This window comes from Felis catus, chromosome D4 (assembly GCF_018350175.1).
Source record: "Felis catus isolate Fca126 chromosome D4, F.catus_Fca126_mat1.0, whole genome shotgun sequence".
Classification (NCBI taxonomy): Eukaryota; Metazoa; Chordata; class Mammalia; order Carnivora; family Felidae; genus Felis; species Felis catus.
The window spans coordinates 49,049,995-49,072,659 of record NC_058380.1 but is presented as its reverse complement, the minus strand read 5'-3'; the positions used below and the strand labels follow the sequence as shown (position 1 = coordinate 49,072,659).

Here is a 22,665-nt window from a genome sequence, read left to right as displayed (position 1 = left end):
ATCTAAATCAGAAAATAATAAATTACTCCTTCAGAGAAAACCTGTAATATAAGTCTCAAATCAAACCCTAACATCATGAGTAAAGGTGATACTATAGACAAATTTTCATAAAATCTGGAATAGGACAAAATTGAACAATGAGCTGGAGGCAAGATCCAGTGTAATAAAGAAAAGTGATGGGTACTAATTGAAAAGCAAGGACCAAAAGTATCATTATTAAATGAGAAAATGACTTTATACTGAAAACAATCCAATGGAATCAATAGAAATTATATATATATATATATAATTTAGTATATTATTATATTATTATATTACACTTTGTATATTATGTAAATATATAATACATCTATATTAATACATATTAATTATAATAATATAATATAATAATGTAATATATAATAATATTATAATATTATATATTTAAATATGTACATATTTAAAATACAGAGTTTAGCAAGGGTGTTGGTAATAAGGTGAAAATAAAATGTAAATGGCTATTATAAATTTATAGAAGTTGAATAATTTGGCTACAGTGAATGTGTATAAGAAATAAGACTTGGGTGCCTGGGTGGCTCAGTCTGTTATGCCCCTGGCTCTTGATTTTGGTTCAGGTCATGATCTCAAGGTTCATGAATTTGAGCCCTGCATCGGGCTCTATGCTGGCCGTGCAGAGCCTGCTTGGGATTCTCTTTCTCCCTCTCTCTCTCTCTCTCTCTGCCCCTCCCTGGTGTGTGTGCATGTGTGAGCATGCGCACTCTCTCTCAAAATAAACAAAAAAAAAAAGGAAAGAAGTCTTTCATTTTGTAGATGAGATAATAAAATTCAAGAAAGAGAGTGACTGTTATTTTTTAAAGGCTTATAGCCAGTAAGTGGCACAGATGCAGCTTGTACTGATTTCTTGGCCTCCAAACAGAACAACTTAGATCAGAGGTGGCTACATTTTTCTAAAGGGATAGATGAGATGTCAATGTGAACAAAGATGAAGTTATGCACAAATAAGCTCTTCAAATGTTAGTATTTTTCACGATTTTTTTTCAGTTGGAGTGCAAGGGCCCTGTATTTTTGTATTCAGAGGAACACCTCACTTTGTTCCAAAGGAGTGACCAAGAGGTTCTTCCCTCAGCTTGACCAAACTTTAGACAGGCTCCGCCTGACTCTGGGCCCCTAACTTCGCTTTCCTTTGAGTATTTACCTTAAGAAACTCGTCCTTGTACATTTTCTCCCTGTATCTCTGAGATATAAACCTTTTTGAAAGCCTCTTGCCAGTTCTGCTCCCAGGATGGTCTTTCTCAATGACTTGGGAGACATCATTTTGAAATATAATCATCGAGGAAGATGAGGTAGGCCTCTGTCTCCCAGCCTCTGTGGGAGAGGAAGAGCCTGACTTCTGTGGGCACTTTGCTTCAAGCTGTGAAACTCTTTCCTGTCAGGAAGATACAAGGAAGTTTACTCTTCCTTTGGGTAAGCCAATTAGCAAACACAGATGGCCTAAAACCTTCCCATTCTGCCCTTTGTTCCAATGGAGTTGTAATCAGAGTCCTGGTATTTCTCTCCTATTACAACAGCCATGAGTAAAATCTTCTCTGGCTATTTAACAGTCTGGTACAATTTACTCTGACATATACCACCTCTTATTTCCACAAAACATCCTGCTTGAAAACATCTTTATATAAATTATTAAAGCCACTTACTTGATTTTTTTAATAGGAAAGTAGTTGCCACTTAACATTGTTTCTTCGTTTCTGTTTCATTGGTCTTCTTCTTGCTTCCGTGAGAGTTCTCTCAATCCTGCTGTGGCTGCTAATTGCAAAGGTGACCTAAAATCTGATTCGCACAATTTTACATTTGAAAAGCCACTATCAAACTCTGGAGTTCTTTAACAGACTATCACAGCTTCTACCTCGTTTTCCTTTCTTAAATATCTGCACCACCTCGGGCCTTCACGTTCCTCTGTGACTTGCACATAAAGGAACGTGGTATGAAGTTAGTAGGGCCCACATCCTGAAAGATTAGTCTGTCCACTCTATGCCCATAGTTAGAACTAATTGAATTAGTCCCACGCCCTAGCAAAGAAGTAAAATCAATATTACAATTAAAACTGCATTCCTGTATAATTGGATTTTCAAAGGAAACCTGGAAGAGGGGAAGAGTGGAAAGTGTTTCTTATGTCTACAATCACATATTTGTATTACGTTTATATCTTCAAAATAATCCTGCAGAAATTGATGCAATAGCGTCAATTTCATTAGCCAGAGTTTATTACAAGAGCTTAGTCCTTCGCAACACCATTCTTACAGCCAAAGGCTTTCCTACCTGTTGCCACTGGTCTGTCTGGGCCACTCGCTTACTTTCCTAGCTCACACACTTCAGCATTAGGATTTTCAGGGGCCATTTTATTAAGTGTGTTTGTTAAATCATATCCAAGATTTTTTTTTTCCCCTAGATCAAAAGAAATCCATCAGAAAGAACTGGGCAGCTTAAATAGTTGAATTGTTAGTTCTTTCCTGGAGCTCACTGCCTTCCCTTTGAATGCTCTTTACCACAATTCCAAACATAGATTAAACTCCTTTCATAATGTGATGTTAGAAGAGACTCTCAATTTATTGAAAAAAAAAAAAAGTGGCATCACTAGGGCCACAGGAGAGCACCATTTGGCATGGTGACATGGCTCCTCTCTTAGAACTTAGCAATTTAGGAAAGTTGAATAAAGGAACATTTTCAGTCACGCCCCTGTGTCAGAAAGACCGGGAGGGCCTGAGCTAGAAGGGGGACAGAATACATGGACAAATTACATATCATCTTTAGACTCAAAAATATTCTCCTTAATTGGGAATAGCCTAAGTTATACACACAAAAAGTACAAACAAACAAACAAGAGGGTATATGCCACATAAGTGGTGTAGACGGGAAAATATGCAGGTATAATGAAGTAGAACTCTTGAAAATGAAGACCTCATTCATGTATTACATGTATAACTTGATAACTGTGTTTCCCTAAGCGTATATAGGGTACTTGATCCTTGTAGGCCATAGCTTTCTCATTTCTAAATTGAAAATGTTGAACTGGATCAGAATGTCTCATCCAACTCTGAAATTCAATGAAATTCAGAAGAGGGATATCATATCATGGGATGGTATGGGTATGGCTGATTACCTGAAGGCACATGAAACATGAGGTACCATTGAAAGACTAAGTGGATGTCATTAGGTAAAGGATATAAAAGGCAGACAAAGTGTGAGCAAAAGCAAAGTGTTACTGTGTTTTGTTCACTTTTGTGTCCATAGGGCTGGTCGCAGTACCTGAAACGCAATGGACAATGTCTAATACTTACTGAATGAATTAACTGGGCGGTGTTCCCATTGCTCACGAGGGGGGTGCCATCTAAAAGATCCCATTCTGTATTTGCTTAATGAAGTTAATCACTGAAAGAAAAATTTGTGCAGAAACTTTCTTCGGTGACTTGTAATGGATAAAACTGAGCATTTTCCATCTCTATCCCAAATTTCTCTAGTCTGAATGCCAAGACCTTATTTCAAAATTGCCAAGGTCATATTTTCAATAAATGGCAAAATTCTGAATCAGCCTATGAAATTCCTTCACCTACGTCAGTTTCTAATCCAGAGAGAACTTCCTAATCTGTTTCTTGTCTGGTGACGTGTACTTCATGTTCCCCATTCTCTGCTGTGTTCTTGAGTTGGGTTCTGCATTCCAATGCAGTTTTCCAGCTCTCCAGCTTTCAGGACAAATTCTTACCTACATGATACGTGGACCATCTAATGAACTGCTTCCCATGCCCACGTGTTTTTTCCGTTCCTGTGCCACTTAAAACTTTGATGCTCTTTGCACATTCTTTTCTCCTCTGAGGTCGCCTTGGGTGTGCTTTTAACCAGTTATTGCCAGGATCAATCTTGGATACTGGAAAAGGGGGCACATTGTTTTGATTTCCCCGGAGCCTGCTACAGTTGTGATGTTCCAAACGGAAGTGCCGGGAGAAGACATCTTTGCTTGCATATCAATTCTTGGCAACAGATAAATCGTTTCTCTATAGTTTTCTCTTTGAATTTTATGTTGGATCAGTTTTTAACTTGGAGACCATTCTCTTTTGAGTAATACTTTTTCAATGTGTCACACCTTGAGATTTATTGCACCAATACATCATCAGAGTGACAGCTAGCCCTGATGATGTATAGCTTAATACATCATGAAAGCAATTTCTCATTCAGGTTACATATTACATAGGAATGTTAGTGCTTGTGTTGTAAAAAAAATATATAAATTTATGGCCTTACAACAAATAGAACTTTCTGAGAGTTTGTAAAACTCTTGGATCTGTCCCAAATCTAGCTAGGCAATAAAATTAGCACTGGATCTTAAAAATACTGAGTGCCAACCCTTCTCTGTATAGGGACAGAAATCTTCTTTACAAATGTTTATTTTTTCAAAAGGAAATATGTGCACTTGATTAAAAAATTTTTTAAATACAAAAATATATATAATGAAGTCTATCTCTTCCTTCTGTCCATATCTGGAACCTATCTAGCAACCTTCCCCAGAGCAAAAAAACCTACCAAATCTTTTAGAGATAATGTAAGAATATACTGACACCCATGTGTATATATATATTTTCCCTTTATATGCAATCAGCAACATATTCTGCATTTTGCCTACTTACCAGTATAAATCAAAAATACCTTCATGTATTTACAGATAGACTTATTCTTTTTTTGTAATAGCATACATCATCATATCATTCTCCCATATTCTATTTTTTTATTTCTTATGTTTATTTATCTAAGAGAGAGAAAGAGAGGGGTGGGGGAGAGAGAGCATGTGCAGGAGTGGGGAATGGGCAGAGAGACAGGGAGACACAGAATCTGAAGCAGTCCCCAGGTTCCGAGCTGGAAGTCCAGACCCTGATGTGGGGCTTGAACTCAGGAACCTCAAGATCAGGACCTGAGCCAAAGTTGAATGCTTAACCAACAGAGCTACCCAGGCACCCCTTATTCTCCCATATTCTAAAGAGATATTATTGCTTTTCTATAGAATAACCACTTTTCCTTATTTCATGGGCAGAATACAAACTAGAACAATAGTGAAAAAAATGACTAGGAAGAAAATGGAGTTACTTTAAGTTTTTCCTCATATATGATATAGATCTGTATTACTCTTTTTATGATAGTATAAATTTCTTTATGAAGCATATGATTTATTTTATGATTTTGACTCCAGGAGAACTCATTTTCATTTAATAAGAATTTAAAATTCTTAGTTTACATGAAACATTGAATTAAGTGAATCTTACCAAAGGTGATAAAAACATCTACATTTTTTAGAGATAAACTAAAACTGGGAAGAAAGAAGAGAAAGAAATCACAGAAACTGCAGTGTGATTAAGAACATAATACAGTTTAAAAATAAGTGGCCACTCTTGACAGAAATGTCCCAAATTGTTATATTGTATTCATCACCTTCTTTATTTTTACTTATGAACTTGCCTGGAAAATTTAGCTTTAGTTTGTCTCATGGAAAAATCAACTAATAAACGGAAAATGGATTTTTTTATAGTCTTTCAAATGAGGAAAGGTATTGAGGGATATGAGGAATTCCAAGGTGAAAAGTGTCATTCTTTAATCCACGTTGCAAAAGCAGGTGTAATTGAAGGCCATATATAAAGTAGTTTGAAAAGAGTGGGTGTCTCCGCAAAATCAGTTTTTTAAAAAACTCGTGGCTATTATGATGATTATTATAAGCAAGTTAGCTCTTCTCCATCAGTCTGGCATTTTGTTTTTGCTTTGCCTTCTTCATGATTTACTCTATGTTTTCTATTATGAAAGTATCAATTTCCTCCTCTAGTATTTGCTTAGTCACTTCTTTTACTACTTAGCTATAAATATAAGTCCACAAAAGACAGAAATTTTGAAACTGTGTAAGAGATTGGTATTTTTTTTGGCAAAAATACACAGATTTTATTTTCTCCTTTCTCCTTCCTTTGACCTCCTTGATTTATCCAACTTATTAACTTGAGAGTGTATAGATATTTAGCCAGAGGATTTTTAAAAATCTCCTTTTAAGAGAAGAAACTCTCAAAAACTGCTCTGGGGCAAGTTTACATGGTGTGTGTATGCACGGGTAAGCACACACACACACACACACACACACACACACACACACACTTATTTCCAACCCTCAATCCTCTTTTCTCCTTCCCACTCTTCTGCGAAGGATATATTTCTGAGATGCGTGTATATATATATATATATATATATATATATATATATATATATAGGAGGGGCAGAGAGAGAGAGATGTGTGTGTGTGTATATATACATATACACACACACACACACACCTGAGGAGGTGCTGGGAAGAATTTAGTTTGGAGAGGATGGGAGAGAAAGCATTTCATCTCAAAGTAGAGAGAGTCATTCTTGAGAGTAGAAGGTGTTAAGAAACAGGGCTTCCAGAGAAAGAGATGATGGAGGGGTTTGAGGAAGGGTAGGGAAGAGGAAGAGAGATTGGAGAGCCAGGTTGGAAATAGTGTTGACTGCCCATTTGAATGGACTGGACAGTTTGTGATCCTTACTTCTTAAAAGAGACTTTTAAAAAATCTACCTAACAGATAGTTCTTTCAGAGTTGGGACAAGGTGAGTGATTATTCTGGTGATAAGGTGGAATAATTAAAAGCGGTTATTAGGGCCTAGCCACACTGTGCTACTTTTGGAAATAAATAATTTTTGTAAATGACACATTTAATTGCTGCTGTAAGAAGCTGAGATCCATTCCTTCCCAATGTAATCCGGTAATCCTCAAAAATAGAACAGGTAACACCTTAGTGATCTTAGTTTTCTACGTCTGCTGATTTTCAAAGTCAAACAGTTCATAGTCAAGCTGGAATTGTAGAACAGAATGATAAATAAATCAGATTCAGGCATTTAAACTCCAGCAATAACACTTAACAGCTTGGAAAAATTAATCCTTACCCTAATCCCTACTTTATTTTTTAAAGGATTAAGTAAAATATTATATAAGTTTAATAAATCTGATTTTAAAATTAGGGGGCCTGAGTGGTTTAGTCAGTTAAGTGTCTGACTCTTGGTTTCAGCTCAGGTCACGACCTCACAGTTAACGAGTTCGAGTCCTACTTTGGGCTCTGTACAGACAGCTGCAGAGCCCGCTTGGGAATCTCTCTCTCTGCCCCTCCCCTATTCTCACTTATCTCTCTCTCTCTCTTTCAAAATAAATAAAGCAAACATTAAAAAATAAAATTAGCTTAATTTGTTAAGCAATCTTAAAGTCATCTTTGTATTTTGGCAGTCCACAGTTGGCAAAGCAGGAAGATGACAATGGTATAGAAGAACTCATTTGTTTTTATCAACGTTTTTTATTAATTTTTGGGACAGAGAGAGACAGAGCATGAACGGGGGAGGGGCAGAGAGAGAGGGAGACACAGAATCGGAAACAGGCTCCAGGCTCCGAGCCATCAGCCCAGAGCCTGACGCGGGGCTCCAACTCACGGACCGCGAGATCCTGACCTGGTTGAAGTCGGACGCTTAACCGACTGCGCCACCCAGGCGCCCCCATTTGTTTTTAATTAAAAAAAAATCTTCATTTATTTTTGAGGGAGAGACAGTGTGTGAGCAGGGGAGGAGCAGAGAGAGAGGGAGACACAGAATCCGAAGCAGGCTCCAGGCTTTGAGCTGTCAGCACAGAGCCGGATGTGAGGCTGGGGCTCACAAACAGTGAGATCATGAACTGAGCTGAAGTCAGACGCCCAACAAACTGAGCCACCCAGGCACCCCTAGGAGAACCCATTTTAAGTTAACTTCATAAAGTTTTAGACAGCACCACTTTGAGAGGAAAATAAAGTGCTCAGATTCTGCAGACTTTGAAAAATATTTTTTTGTTTAATACATATGACTAATATGCTGCTGTTTATGTACCAGTATTCATCAATAGAAATTGGGTCACACAGTGCTCACTTACGCAGCACATCTACTAAAATTGGAATGATACAGATTCGATTAGCATGGCCCCTGTATAAGCATGACACACAAATGCGTGAAGCATTCCATATTTAAAAAAAAATGGACTATACAATTTGACTTAGCTTTCATTTAATTAACCAGATCATTAGTCAGTTTGCCTTTATTGATGTTTATCCAAAGAGAGAGAGAGAAGAGATATATCATGGATAAGACTCTGAAATCTCTTCCTTGGTCATCTATGAACATGAACGTGTTAAAGTGTTAGCAAATAATGGCAAACAATAATGGCAAACTTTTAATGAGTCATTACTATTTATTTGACATTCACAGTTTTCAGCGCTTTACGCATGTTATTTAGTTGTCCCAACAAGTCTACAAGGAGAGTACTATTGCCCATATTTTTACATAAGAAAAAGAGATACTAATGCCTCACCCAAAGTTATGTAGGTAGTAGGTGACATGGTCAGGAATCATAATGACACAATCTTTCATATGGGGTCTAGCAATTAATCACCAAGCTTTTACACATACCATCTCAGTGTGTATCATAACAAGTCAATTTTACTATAGGATACATTTTGAAGTTATTATGGGATACTATATGTAATATTGTTTATGATTTCTCTTTTCAAAAAAGTAAGATGTTTGAAAAACTATTACACTGAAATATTTACACAATTTTTAATGCTTTTCTAAAATATATATTTGCTTGAATTGTATTAATATTTCTGTTCACTAAAAGAAAAAAATGAACTTTTCAGTGACTCATCATCTCTGTTTCAGTTAGGTTCCTGTCTAAGAAAAAAATAAATAGAATGAGCAGAGGAGAACTGTTTTCATTTCTGCAATTGCTATCAATTCTAAATATGTTTGAAATGTCACTGCACACTGCTTACCAAGCTGTTGGTACCAAGTGAAGTCAGAATTATTAATGGGAGACCTTTGCCAACAAATGCAAGGGATAGTGAACAATACCCTTCTGTAAGTACAAATGAATGTGCTTTTGCTGGTATCTCATATGAAATGACAAAAGTCCTACAATGCTGGTAGGAAAGACACAAATAATGAAGACAGTGGAAAATAATGTACTGTTCAATTATTTTCTACCTGAAGGATAGAATTCTTGGAAAGGAGAGAAAAGATGGAAATTAAGATGGGGGTGAGAAAATCAAGAGAAAGGACAATTAGACATTAAAAGAGAAAGTGTGGGAAAAATACAAAGGAATAGAAATGAACTCAAGGAAAAGAATTGAGAAAGTAAGGAAAACTAGATATAGGAAAGAGTATAAAGAATTCCATATTCTTAGCTTTTTGCATCACCATATTTGAACAAACATTCCCAGCATCATTTTGTAGTTTTCTTTTCTACACTCTATAATGTTTGCCATTAGGATTTCACCAGAAAGTATTTTCAGATCTTTTTGTTATTATTAAAAACTATTTTATTTAATTTTTCATCATGATAAGTGTACATTTTAATCCCCATCACCTTTTCACCCATCCCTCCACCCACCTCCCATCTGCTAACCCTTGGTTTGATCTATATAGTTAAAAGTCTGTTTCTTGTTAGTCTCTGTTTTTTTTTTCCTTTTTTCCTTTGCTCATCTGTTTTGTTTCTTAAATTCCAAATATAAGTAAGATACATCATATGGAATTTGTTCTTCTCTGACTGGCTTATTTTGCCTAGCATTATGCTCCCTAGCTTTATCCATGTTGTTGCATATGGTAGGATTTAATTCTTTTTTATGGCTGCATAATATTCCATTGTTTATATGTATCATATCTTCTTTATCCATTCATCTATCAATGGATACTTGGGATGCTTCCTTAGTTTGGCTATTGTAAATAATACTGCAGTAAACATAAGGGTGCATGTGTCTTCCGGAATTAGCGTTTTGTACTTCTTGAGTAAATACCCAGTAGTTTAATGAATGGATTGTAGGTTAGTTCTATTTTTAACTTTCTGAGGAATCTCCATACTGTTTTCTACAGTGGATGCACCAGTTTGTATTTCCAGCGACAGTGCAAGAGGGTTCCACTATGTCCATCCCCTTGCCAACTCTTATTTCTTGTGACTTTGATTTTAGGTAGTCTGACATTATAGTTTTGATTTGCATTTTCTCTATGATGGGTGGTGTTGAGCATCTTTTCATGTGTCTGTTGGCCATCTGTATGTCTTCTTGGGAGAAATGTCTGTTCATGTCTTCTGTCCATTTTTTAATTGGATTTTTTTTTTGTTTTTTTGGGTGTTGCGATGTATCAGTTCTTTACATATTTCGGATACTAACACTTTATTGGATATATCATTTACAAATATCTTCCGCCATTCAAAAAGTTGCCTTTTAGTCTTAATGTTTCTTTCACTGTGCAAAAGCTTTGTATTTTGATGTAGTCCGATAGTTTATTTTTGCTTTTATTTCCCTTGCCTCGGGAGACATATCTAGAAAAATGTTGTTATGGCTGATGTCAGAGAGATTACTGCCTGTGCTCCCTTTAAGGATTTTTATGGTTTCAGGTCTCACGTTTAGGTCTTTAGTCCATTTTGAATTTTTTTTTTTGTGTATGGTAAAAGAAAGTGGTCTGTTTTCATTATTTTTCATCTAGCTGTCCAGTTTTCCCAACACCACTTATTAAAGAGACTGTCTTATTTCCATGGCATACCCTTTCCTGCTTTGTCAAAAATTAATTAGCCACATAATTGTGGGTTTATTTCTGGGTTTTCTATTCTATTCAATTGATTTCTGAGTCTGTTTTTATGGCAGTATCATACTGCTTTAATTATTATCACTTGGTAATATAACTTAATATCTGGAATTGTGATACCTCCAAATTTGTTTTTCTTTTTCAAGATTGCATTAGGCATTTTGATGCTTTTTGTGGTTCCATACCAGGTTTAGGATTGTTTGTTCTAATTCTGTGAAAAAAATACTGTTGGTATTTTGATAAGGGTCGCATTCAAATGTACAGATTGCTTTGGGTAGTATAGACATTTTAATGATATTTGTTCCCCCAACCCATGAGCATGGAATGTCTTTCAATTTCTTTCCATCATTTTGAATTTCTTTCATCAGTATTTTATACTTTTCAGAGTACAGATCTTTCACCATGTTGGTTAAGTTTATTCCTAGATATTTTATTGTGTTTGGTGCAGTTGTAAATGGGATTGTTTTTCTTAATTTTACTTTTTGCTGCTTCATTATTAGTATATAGAAATGCACCAGATTTCTGTACTTTTTTTTTTTTTTGGTATTCTGTGACTACTGAATTCATTTACCACTTCTAATAGTTTTTTGATGGGGTTTTGGTTTTCTATATACAGTATCATGTCATCTGCAAATAGAGTTTTACTTCTTCCTTATCACTTTGGATGCCTTTTATTTCCATATGTTGCTTAATTGCTGTGGCTAGGGCTTCCAATACTATGTTGGATAAAATTGTTGAAAGTGGACTTCCTTGTCTGGTTCCTGACCTTAGGGGGAAAGCTCTCAGTTTTTCCCCACTGGGTATGATATTAACTGTGGGTTTTTCGTATATGGCCTATGTTATGTTGAGGTCTGTTCCCTATAGGTATATTTTGCAGAGGGTTTTTATCTCAATGGAGTTGCACTTTATCAAATGCTTTTTTTGCATCTATTGAAATGATCATATGATTTTGCTAATATTTTGTTGAGGATATTTTAATCTATATTTAATCATATAATCTAGATTCTTAGCCTATAGTACTCTTTTTTGTTGAGTTTTTATCAGGTTTTGGTATCAGAGTGATGGTCTAACAGAATGAATTTGGAAATTTTCCTTTCTCTTCTATTTTTTGGAATAATTTGAGAAAAATAAGTACTAAATTATCTTTTAAATGTTCGGTAGAATTTGCCTGTGATGCCATTGGGTCTGGACTTCTGTTTTTTTTGGAAGTTTTTTGATTAGTGATTCAATTTCATTGCTAGCAATTGGTCTGTTCGAGTTTTCTATTTCTTCCTGCTTTAGTTTTAGTAGGTTATATGTTTCTAGGAATTTCTAGGAATCTCTTTTAAATTTTCTAATTTTTTGGCACATAGGTTTTCATAATATTCTGTTACAATTGTTTTTATTTCTGTGGTGTTGGTTGTTATTTCCCTTCTTTCATTTGTGATTTTGTTTATTTGGGACCTCTCCCTCTCTCTTTTTTCTGATGAGTCTGGCTAGAGGTTTATCAGTTCATCTTTTGGAGAACAAGCTTCTGATGTCATTGATCTGTTCTTTTTATTTCTTTTTATTTTTTAGTTTCTATATAATTTATTTCTGCTCTAATCTTATTATTTCCTTTCTTTTGCTGGGTTTGGGTATTGTTTATTCTTTTTCTAGCTACTTTAGGTGTAAGGTTAGGTTGTTTATCTGAAAATTTTCTTGCTTCTTAAGGTAGGCCTGTGTTACTATAAACTTCCCTCTTAGAACCACTTTTGCTTCATCCCAAAGATTTTGGACACTTGTGTTTTCATTTTCATTCGTTTCCATATAATTCTTGAATTTTTCTTTGATTTCTTGGTTGACCAAAGAAATTATTGTTTAGTAGACCTCCATGATTTGTGCTCATTCCATATTTTTTCTTGTGGTTGATTTTTAGTGTCATAGTATTATGGTCAGAAAGGATACATGGTATGACTTCAAAGTTGAGACTTGTTTTGTGCCCTAATATGTGATATAATCTGGAAAATGTTCCATGTGTACTTGAAAAGAAAGTGTATTCTGCTCTTTTAGGATGAAATGTTCTGAAGATGTCTGTTAAATCCATCTGGCTTACTGTGTCATTCAAGGCCACTGTTTCCTTGTTGATTTTCTGTTTGGATGATGTCTCTGTTCATGGAAGTGGATTGTTAAAAGTCCCTATTATTATTTTATTACTATCAATTATTTTCTGTATGTTTGTTAATAGCATGTTAATACATGCTATATGTATTTGGGTGCTTTCATGTTGGGTGCATAAACATTAACAATTGTTACAACCTCTTGTTCTATTGTCCCCATTATGATTATGTAGTGTCTTTGTCCCTTGTTATAGTCTTTGTTTTAAAGTCTCTTTTGTCTGACATAAATATTGCTACCCTGACTCTGTTTGATATCAATTTGCATGACAAATATTTTTCCATCCTCTCACTTTCAATCTGTAGGTGTCTTTAGGTCTGAAATGAGTCTGTTGTAGGAAGCATATAGATGAGTCTTGCTTTTTTATCCACCCTGTCACCCTATATCTTTTTATTACAACATTTAGCCCTTTTACATCCAAAATAATTATTGACAGATATGTCTTTTTGCCATTTTATTTCTTTTGTTATTATTTCTATAGATTTCCTCTGATCCTTTCTTGTTCTCTTTCATGGTTTTCTGGTTTTCTTTAGTGATATACTTGGATTCATTTCTCTTTATTCTTTGCATATTTATTACTGGTTTTTGATTTGTGGTTGCCATTAGGTTTATATATAACGTCTTCTGCATACAGCAATCTATATAAAGTTGATGGTTAAGTTTGAACCTATTCTTTACTCTTCTCCCAGCTTTTAAGTATATGGTGTCATATTTTACATCCTTTATTTTGTGACTCCCTTGACTTATTTGACAGAAATACTTATTTTTACTGATTTTATGTTTTTCTCTTTACCTTCATATTCTCACTCATGGTGTTCCCTTTCCACTCAAAGAGTCCCCTTTAATATTTCTTGTAGGGTTGGTTTAGTGGTCTCAGATGCCTTTAGTTTATTTGTCTGGGCAACTCTTTCTCCTTCCATTCTGAATGCTAGCCTTGCTGGATAGAGTATTCTTGGCTGTAGACTTTTCCTTTTTAGCACTTCAAATGTATCATACCACTCTCTTCTGGCTTGCTGAGCTTCTGCTGAAAAATCTGCTGATAGCTTCATGGGGTTTCCCCTTGTAAGTAACTATCTTCTTTTCTCTTGCTGCTTTATTTTTTTTTTCTTTATCACTACTTTTTGCATTTTATTTACTATGTGTCTTGGTCTGGACCTCCCTGGATTGGATTTGGGAGAGGATTTCTGTGTCTCCTAAAACTGGATATCTGGTTTTTTTCCATAGCTTAGGGAGTTTTTAGCTATTATTTCTTCAAGTAAATTTTCTGCCCCTTTCTCTTTGATATCCCTATAATGTGAATGTTATTACACTTGTTGGAGTCACTGAGTTCCCTGAGACTATTCTTAATTTGCATTTTTGCTTTCCTCTCCTTTGCTCAGCTTGGTTACTTTCCATTACTCTGTCTTCCAGGTCATTAATTAGTTCTGTTTCATCTAGCTTGCTATTTATTCTATCAACCGAATTTTTAATTTCATTAATTGTGTTCTTCATCCCTGATTGATTCTTTTTTATTCTTGTGTTAAGGGCCTTACTGATGTCCTCTACTCTTTTTTCAAGTTGGGTGAGTATCTTTATGATCATTCCTTTAAATTGTCTATCAGGCATATTGTATCTGTTTTGCTTGGGTGTCTTGCTGTGGTTTGGTCCTGTTCTTTCAAATTTTTCTGTCTCCTCATTTAGTCTAACTTTCTGTGTCTGTGTCTGTTGGGAAAGTCGGCTCAAGAAGAAGCTTCAAGAAGAAGAGTGCCCTGTAGTGCCCTGCAGTGCAGTGTTTCCTGTTCCCCAGGGCCTGGCACTTCAGGGGGTATTTCCTAGGTATGTTTCATTTGCTCTTCTGTTAGTCTTGGCCTCTGTTTCCTTCAGTCTAGTGGTCTGCAGAGGCTCTCTTGCCTATTCTGGGCAGTGTTTGGTCCCAAACGGGGGTGGGGCACATTTTAACAAGGTGTGCGGTATTCTGCTTATGAAATGAGACCTGCTCAAATTGCCGGAACCGAGGTCCTGCAAAATGCAATAGGTTGGGAGATGTGGTATTGGAAATGTTTACACTGATTTTCTGGTGGAGGGGGGCCACAGTGCAGAGACTATGCACATGTAACTGGGAAGGTCTGATCCACAGAAGCACTGGGGGAGCAAGCTTGGTGCGTGTAAGTTAGGTAAGCAGAGTTGGTACAGTGCTGTTTTCAGCATTTGTCCACTGTTTATGCTGAGAGTAGGGTAGGCAAATGGTGCCTGCCAACTCTTTTGTTTCTGGGTGGGTCTCCCTGTGATCTCTGTCTCTCCATGCCATGCTCTGAGATGAGCAAATAAGTCTCTCAATCATCTGATTTGGCTTTTTTCAAACTGCTGGTTTTAAGCTGTATCTGCAGGGGCTGTTTGTCGTGCTTGCTCTTTAAAGGCAGGACTCAAGTTCCTAATTGTCTCCGGGTTCTCCAAAGTTGAGCCTGCCTATTTTTAAAATTCCAGGCTTTAAGTCCTGCTGGTTTTAAGTATTCACAAACTTTGATCCCGCTTGCTTTTAAAGGCAAATGTTATGGGGATTTGTCCTCCCCATTCATGGGCTCCCTGGTGGGAAAATCTATTTTTCTCCCTTCTGCATGCTATCAGCTCCCTCCCTACCATGACAGATGCCCATGGTCCCTTTCACTTTCAGACCACGTCTTCACCCTTCCTACCTTCTTTGATGTGGCCTCTTCTCTGCCTTTAGTTGTATAGTGTGTTTTGCCAGTCTTCTTATCACTTGATGGGTTCTTTACACTGATGTGTTTTCTCGTTGTATCCATGGGACAAGGTGAGACAAGAGTCCTCCTATTCTGCCATCTTCCCAGCTGACCCTGATCTATCCCCTTCAGATCTTTTATAAAGGATCTTGTTTTGGTTATCAAAATCATAGATGACTGATTTGAAAAAGTGTTAATCACTTAAAGCTCATGAGAAAACATCTTTATGATCAATGATTGTTCAGAACTCAGAAAGAGGGGCACCTCGGTGGCTCAGTCGGTTAAGTGTTCAGCTTCAGCTCAGGTCATGATCTCATGGTTTGTGAATTCGAGCGTGGCATCAGGCTCCATGCTGACAGCTCAGAGCCTGGAGTCTGGTTCAGATTCTATGTCTCACCCTCTCTCTCTGTGCCTTGCCTGCTAGAGCTCTGTCTCTCTCTCTGTCAAAAATAAATAAACATAAAAAATTAAAAAAAAACAAACCCGGAAAGAAATGTTTTTTTCCCCAAAGTTAACTCTATACCAAAGCAAAAACACAAATAGCAAAAATAGAACTAGTAAGCAAAGCACTGATTTAAAAACAAAATGTAAAATCTAGAATTTTCAAGCTATTCACTTCTTTGTTACCAAGAAAATCCTCTATATATCAACTTAATCTCTGAAAGAATTTCCCTTTTACCTTATTGCTACTAACAGTGTGGCTCCATCAAGAATGCTGGACTGTCTTGTAGCTTTATTACACAAATGTATGTTTTTACTATGTTTATTTTATTATGTGGATATTTCATTCCCTGAGGCCTAAAAAATCTAATGATTCTAATATCTCTATAGTGCCTCTCATCCTCTTTATGTTCTCCCAGCACTTCTCACCCAAACTGAATTTACTGACCATCACTAAAACTATTTCATTATACACACATGTCACTCCTTTGCCTCCCTCTCACTTTACTAACTTCAAATGAATGCTTGATACTTTCAGGGTTCTTATTTCAGGTTTCCTTAGTTCATTCATTATCTGTCTTATGAGACAATACCAAATGTCTGTTCTAGCTCAAATGTACACATATTTTTAGCCATTTTACTTTCCAATTCACTGAGAAAATTGAAAGTTACAAGAGAAATCCTACAAGCCCATACCTCAAATCCTCCACATGTATCTCTCCATTTTTCTTCCTATAGATGAACTCCCCATGTCCCTATATGAGGGCTTTTCATTGATTTGTAGACTGAGTCATCCTTTCCTGCCTCCTCAAGGACACCACTGTAAGCCAGTCTCCACCTCTCTCTGACCCCCATCATCAAATGTCCCTTTTCTATTTTCTCATCATGCTACTATTCCCCCAAATAGCATGCTATTAAATGAAAAATGAAAAAAAAAACTTTCTTACCCCAGTACCTGCAGTTATCACCCCATTCTTCTTTTCCTCCTTGTAGAAAAATTTCTCAAAACAGTTATTTACACTTACTGACTCCCTTTCTCCTCTCCTGTTCCCTCTGGAATCCTCACTCCTTTCCTGGAAAACTGCTACTGACCTGGTTACCATATTGTAAATCCAATGTTCAAGTTTTGATTCTAAAATTACTTTTCTGTATCCACATAAGACACAGCTAACAATTCCCTTCTCCTTAAAATACTCTCTTCACCTGACTTCTTTAATATCATATTCTGTCTTCCTGATTTTTTTCTTTATATTCTGTACATTTTTAATGTCTTTAAAGGAGACTTATCCTCATCTTCCTCACCTCTTAAGGTTGGAATTTCCCGGTTCCTATAATCTTTTCTCTTTTCTATCAATACTGTGTTGGGGATCTTACTTGGTTTTATGTGTTAAATACCATCTATACATTGATAACAAACTACTTTGTATTTTTCCTGTAGCCCTCACTAGTTTCCAAATTTGCTGCAGTGTCTGAAAGGCATCTAAACATAATGGGCAGTATAAGCCAAGCCCCTGATTTTCTACTCTCACACAAATCAGTTAGTGGTAATTTCATACTTTTAATAGCTCAAGTCAAAATATCCTGGAGTGAGTCACCCAGGGGTTCTGTTTGTTGCTTTTTTGTTTGTTTGTTTGTTTGTGGTCTTATACCTCACATCAAAAAATTCTGTTGGCTCTATCTTTAAAGTATATCTAGAATCTTACTGTTTTTCACCACCTCTCATTATAATCACCCTGAATCTAACCACACTCACTGTGGATTTTTGCAATATTCTCCTATCTCTGTCCCCTAATGTCAATTCTCAACAAAGCATTCTGAGTAGATCTACTAATGTAGAAATTAAAAGACAGAATGAAAGCCAACATCTTTTAAAATAGCCTAAAAGCCCTATATGATTTATCCCTTGGCTTTTTGTTACCTCTCACTTCCTCTCTCACTACTTCCTATCCTTCCTACTATTTTTCAGCCATATGGATATTCAAATATTAGGCAGACTTCTGTCTCAACAATTTTGCTTTTGTTTATACCGTCTTCCTGAGATGCTATTCTCATAGATTGAGGAATCTATCCACAAGGAGAGCTTTCTCACCTTCTTTATGTTTTTGCTTAAATGTCATCTTCTTGAGAGTTCTTCTCTTGACCATCCTATTTAAATTTTACACCATGGGGCCTTTGGTCTCCCTTCCCTGCTTTATGTTCTCAATAGAACTTTGTACCTTCTAACTTACTATATTGATTTGTCAGCTTTTGCATTGTCTTTTTTTACGGAAGCTCCATGAAGTCAGGGATTTCTATTTTATTTACTAATGTATTCCCTATACCTCAAAAAGTACTTCATATAGAGTATTCAACATGTATTTTTAGCAGCTGAGTAAATGAATGAGTGTTTGAATAAATGAATACTCTTAATTGAAAGCTACCTTAATTTAGAATATAGACTATACTGAGCTTTTATTTTGAATTTGTGTCCCCTGGAACTATCTATGAACCACTGGAGGACAACATTGCTTTTACCTAATTGTGTAATTGCTTGTGGTCTCTGAGGCTTTGGATAATGACATGTTTTAGAGAACTAAAACTTTAGATTAAGAGTCACTCTCTTTAGTATAGATGCTGATTTAGCAGAACTGAAGTAGACTTTGAACTCAATGGCAAAATATGATGGCACTATAAATAGACATATATAGATATAGATATAGATATATAGACAGAGAGAGAGTCATACATACTCAAGGATATTATTTTAATTCACTTTTATCTATGTTTTGGAGGACCATAAGCACCATTTACTAACACTCCTTTTATACTTGTTAGAGTGCTTGAAATAGGTTACTATGATATCTGATGGTGACTTTTTTCTTGCTTTTGCATTTCTCTTCTCACCATGCTTCAGACTTCTGAAATACACTTGATGCACACTTTTCTGATGTAGACAATTATCAGGTCTTGAGGTTGGGCCAACTGTCTGTATTGTTTACACAAAAATATATTAGTCAGAATACATATTAAAATCCTTTCCCTTACATTTGAAAATATGGGAATCAAAAATTCCAGAAAAAAGAAATGGAAGGAAAATTAAGACACAGCTAGATAGCCTGAACACAGCCTCCTGAGTCCGAAGATATATGCTACATACCCAAGAAGTCCAGTCCACATCAAATCGGCCACTATTGCTATGAGGGAAAGAGCCTTTTAGAAGAGTTCCATTATGAAGGAGGGAAGTTAGTTACTTTTGATGCCATTGAGAGTTCAATGTTATGGAGAAAGTGGAGTTGGAAAAAATATTCACTGGACTTCTTGAGATGTCTAAAATTCTGACTGTCACCTAGCCTAATTACTTCCGAGTCCTTGAACATGATCCTGAGCCATTTTGTACTGGGACATATAGTCAAGTTTCATCTAGTTTGCAGTATTTCTGACTCTTATAATGTATACTTATAAAAAACATTTAAAGTTTCAAGTTTTCACTGCTCTTGGCCATTATTTAAAAGCCCATTGTTCATACAAAGTGGCCATTATGTTTGGTTTATGATTAAGCAATCGAGTATACATGTTTTCACTTTGGGAATCAAGGTTCATCTTGGTTCAGATTCTTGCCTTAAACCCCATTGAACGTTCAATTTAATTAATAACTGACAGAGATTTGCATTTCTTCAAACCAAGAGAGATGTAGCAGCTTGGTAAGAAAAGCTGCATGTTAGCTAATGGCTATCAGGGAATATGTTAAAATTTCTATTCTTACGCTTTCAGCCAAAAAAATCTGCAAATCCCTGGCCTTGATGAAAATATAATGATGAAATACGGCAGTGGTTTTCGATTATTCCAGGCACATTGTCTGCAAGACTCTGCCAATCTGATCTTGACTTATTCTGTCCTTAAAACAAACAAAAAATAAAAACCAGAAAAATAACTATTTATCCATATAAGAGATGCATGCAAAAATAAAATAAACTATTTCTATTCATAATATTACTGAGTTTTGGGCAAATGCTGCTGAGCTATTGTTACTTTTACAGAGACTGAAAATAGTATACAGAAGGATGAGTGTTGGGAACAAATAAAACGTTTGTGTTAGCTTTATTTCTGAAGAAAAAACACTTTGGAAATATGTACGCTTAATCACACTTGCTTTTTCCTCCTCATAATTCAGAACACATTTATCTTTGTTCATCCACAAAGCAAAATAGTTATTTCTAGCACTTGCTCAGGATCTTGATCTCAAGCTCATGAAAATGCTTGAGCTCTCTGCACCAACAGAAAGAGCCATTTGACAAATTGAACATTTGAGTTATCACGGTCTTATGTGATCTCCCCACAATGCTGTACACCTCTTATCTGATTCCGATAGCTCAGGGACAACTTAACACATGGCATTTATCTTTATTGTGATTTAATTCTGAGCAGTCAGGATCCTGAGTGCAAGGAGAAACCGCTCGAATTTCAAAATCAGGCTTCTTCTGTAAAGTGTTTGGAAAAATACCCACCATGACGCTTTGACACCCAATCCATTAAAGCCTTGTTTCAGCTCTCCTGACCTCAGCTGTTTTTGTAGTCTTTGCCCTGGTTCTTCTCTGAAGTTTTGCCAGCCCTCAGAACAAAGAACCCATCATGATATCAGAGTTCCCTAAACCATGAGCAACAAATGACTGTGGAAATAATCTCACCTGATTTCTCGTAATCCTTTGTGCTCACCACCACAGGCTCTCACCTCAGCTTCTAGTGTTTGCACACCTGAGGTGAAGAAGAGAAACAATTTTTGTGCATAGTTATTGACAGGCTGAAAGATAGCCTTCATGAGATAAAACCAAACACAGAAGAAGAATAAAGGATCCATTTATTTGGAGGTGAAGGTATACTCTAGTGATAAGTGGTAGAAAGTACAAGAGGCTGAAACTCAAGGGATATGGATACTGATAGTGATACCACCATAGGAACATGGTAACCTTCAATAAACTGCTTTTTAAATCCTCTAGAAGTCCTTGATGTAATATGGAGGCGGACTAGATAAGCTCTCTGGTAGTAGTCTTTGATATCTTACAGATAAAATAAATGCATGTTTGTAAATAATTATAAACCATATGAAAGTTTAATGATCAAAATAGACCTTAGACTTTAAAATACGCAGAGAGAAATGAATTCATATTTTATTCAGATTTGCATTGTAAAGCCATATATTTTAAAGGTGGTAAGTGTGCATAACCCAATTTAACCTTAATAGTGCCTTTAAATTGCTCATTTTCAAAAGTCCAGTGCACATAAATTTATGTAAGTACAAGGCCACCAGATTGTGTTTCAGATTCCTATGGTTAGAGGGGGAAGTGATTTAAAATATTAGAGTCACATTCAGTTTAGCAAAATACTCAAAGGCATTCAAGAAACAAGATCAGAATTACTATCTCCCATTCCGTGATCACTCGGAAGCATATGGACTCAATTTGATACATTGTAAAGTACAAAAATGGTGATTCATATAGTTCAACTTAGTAAATTGTTCACACTCTATTTTATGATTGTGTGTAGTTGAATAAACATAAACTAAGTTGCAGATATGATGCAAATTCCTCTGCAATGGTTTTTAACAATTTGATGGCTGCTTCCAGCTTTTAAAATGGCATTTAATGCATTTTCTTACTATGAAATTATTGCATGATAGAAAAAAAATTCCATTTTAAAAGTGTCTTTACAATATTTATGAAAGATATAAGGCTTTTGAAAAGCAAATGATTTTTAGAAATAGCTTTATTCTGATTATTGTACGAGAGAACTTGGTTGGGAAAGTGAGAGTAGATCTTTCACGTGGTGCACACTGATGAGATGGGATTAAATGTTCTTATGTGCTTCACTGCCAGTCTTGAATTCTGATTTTAGCATTCTGGAAGAGATGGCAAAGTAGGATTTTTGATGCCTCTAGAGTAGCTGAGAGATACACAAGTGTGCACTTGTATAGAAAAAGCCTAACAACTAAGGTTCAGGTATAGATCTGTTCGTATCTCCTTGTATGACATTGAGCAAATCACTTTAACTATCTGATCTTTATTTTGCCATTTATAAACTAAGGGAGTGGTATTTGGTGATCATGTATTTTCTTTAGCTCTAAGGTTCTTGGGATACATGAGTCTTTGAGATAGATATGAATTTCCTATCGCTAATAACTGTGTGGTTAAAGTCTCTTAGGAAAAACTTGTCTACTTTCTTTTCCCTCAATCATTTATTTTTCTGCCAAGAAAGAGGGAGATCAATATTAAGCCCTTCAGAATGAGCTAATTTTAGTCCTCAGAAAGAGCCCCTAAATTAAAACGAAAATATATTTTCCAATTTATTTTATCCTTATGTTCATATATTGATGTTAATAACCACCCAATCTCCCTAAACCAAATAGTGTGGCCATTCAAAACGGTGAAAATTTCTTAAGGGAAGATTTTGAACAGACTGACTCAGAGATTATAAAAGTATACATAGCGTGAGAAATATTTGTGAATCAGTTTCTTTAGAGAGAGTTGTTGCTCTGTGAATCTCCATCTGCCCAATTTCCCATTCTACACAATTCTAGGGGGTGCTAGCTTTAGTTTAGCCTCACTGTATTTTCTTTCTGTTTCTCTTTTGTCTTTCTGATTTCTCCTTTGTCTATGTTGACTAAGGGTCACCTTACTGTGAGTATAGTTATTTCTTGATGGAGTAA

At 35.9% G+C, this 22,665-nt stretch overlaps 1 non-coding gene across 1 annotated transcript; it reads left to right on the top strand.

The window, feature by feature from the left end:
* Positions 1–7,975: 7,975 nt before the first annotated feature.
* LOC111557707 lies at positions 7,976–8,082 on the top strand. Its single transcript, XR_002737935.2, has one exon. It is a non-coding gene; the product is annotated as a U6 spliceosomal RNA (small nuclear RNA).
* Positions 8,083–22,665: the final 14,583 nt, after the last annotated feature.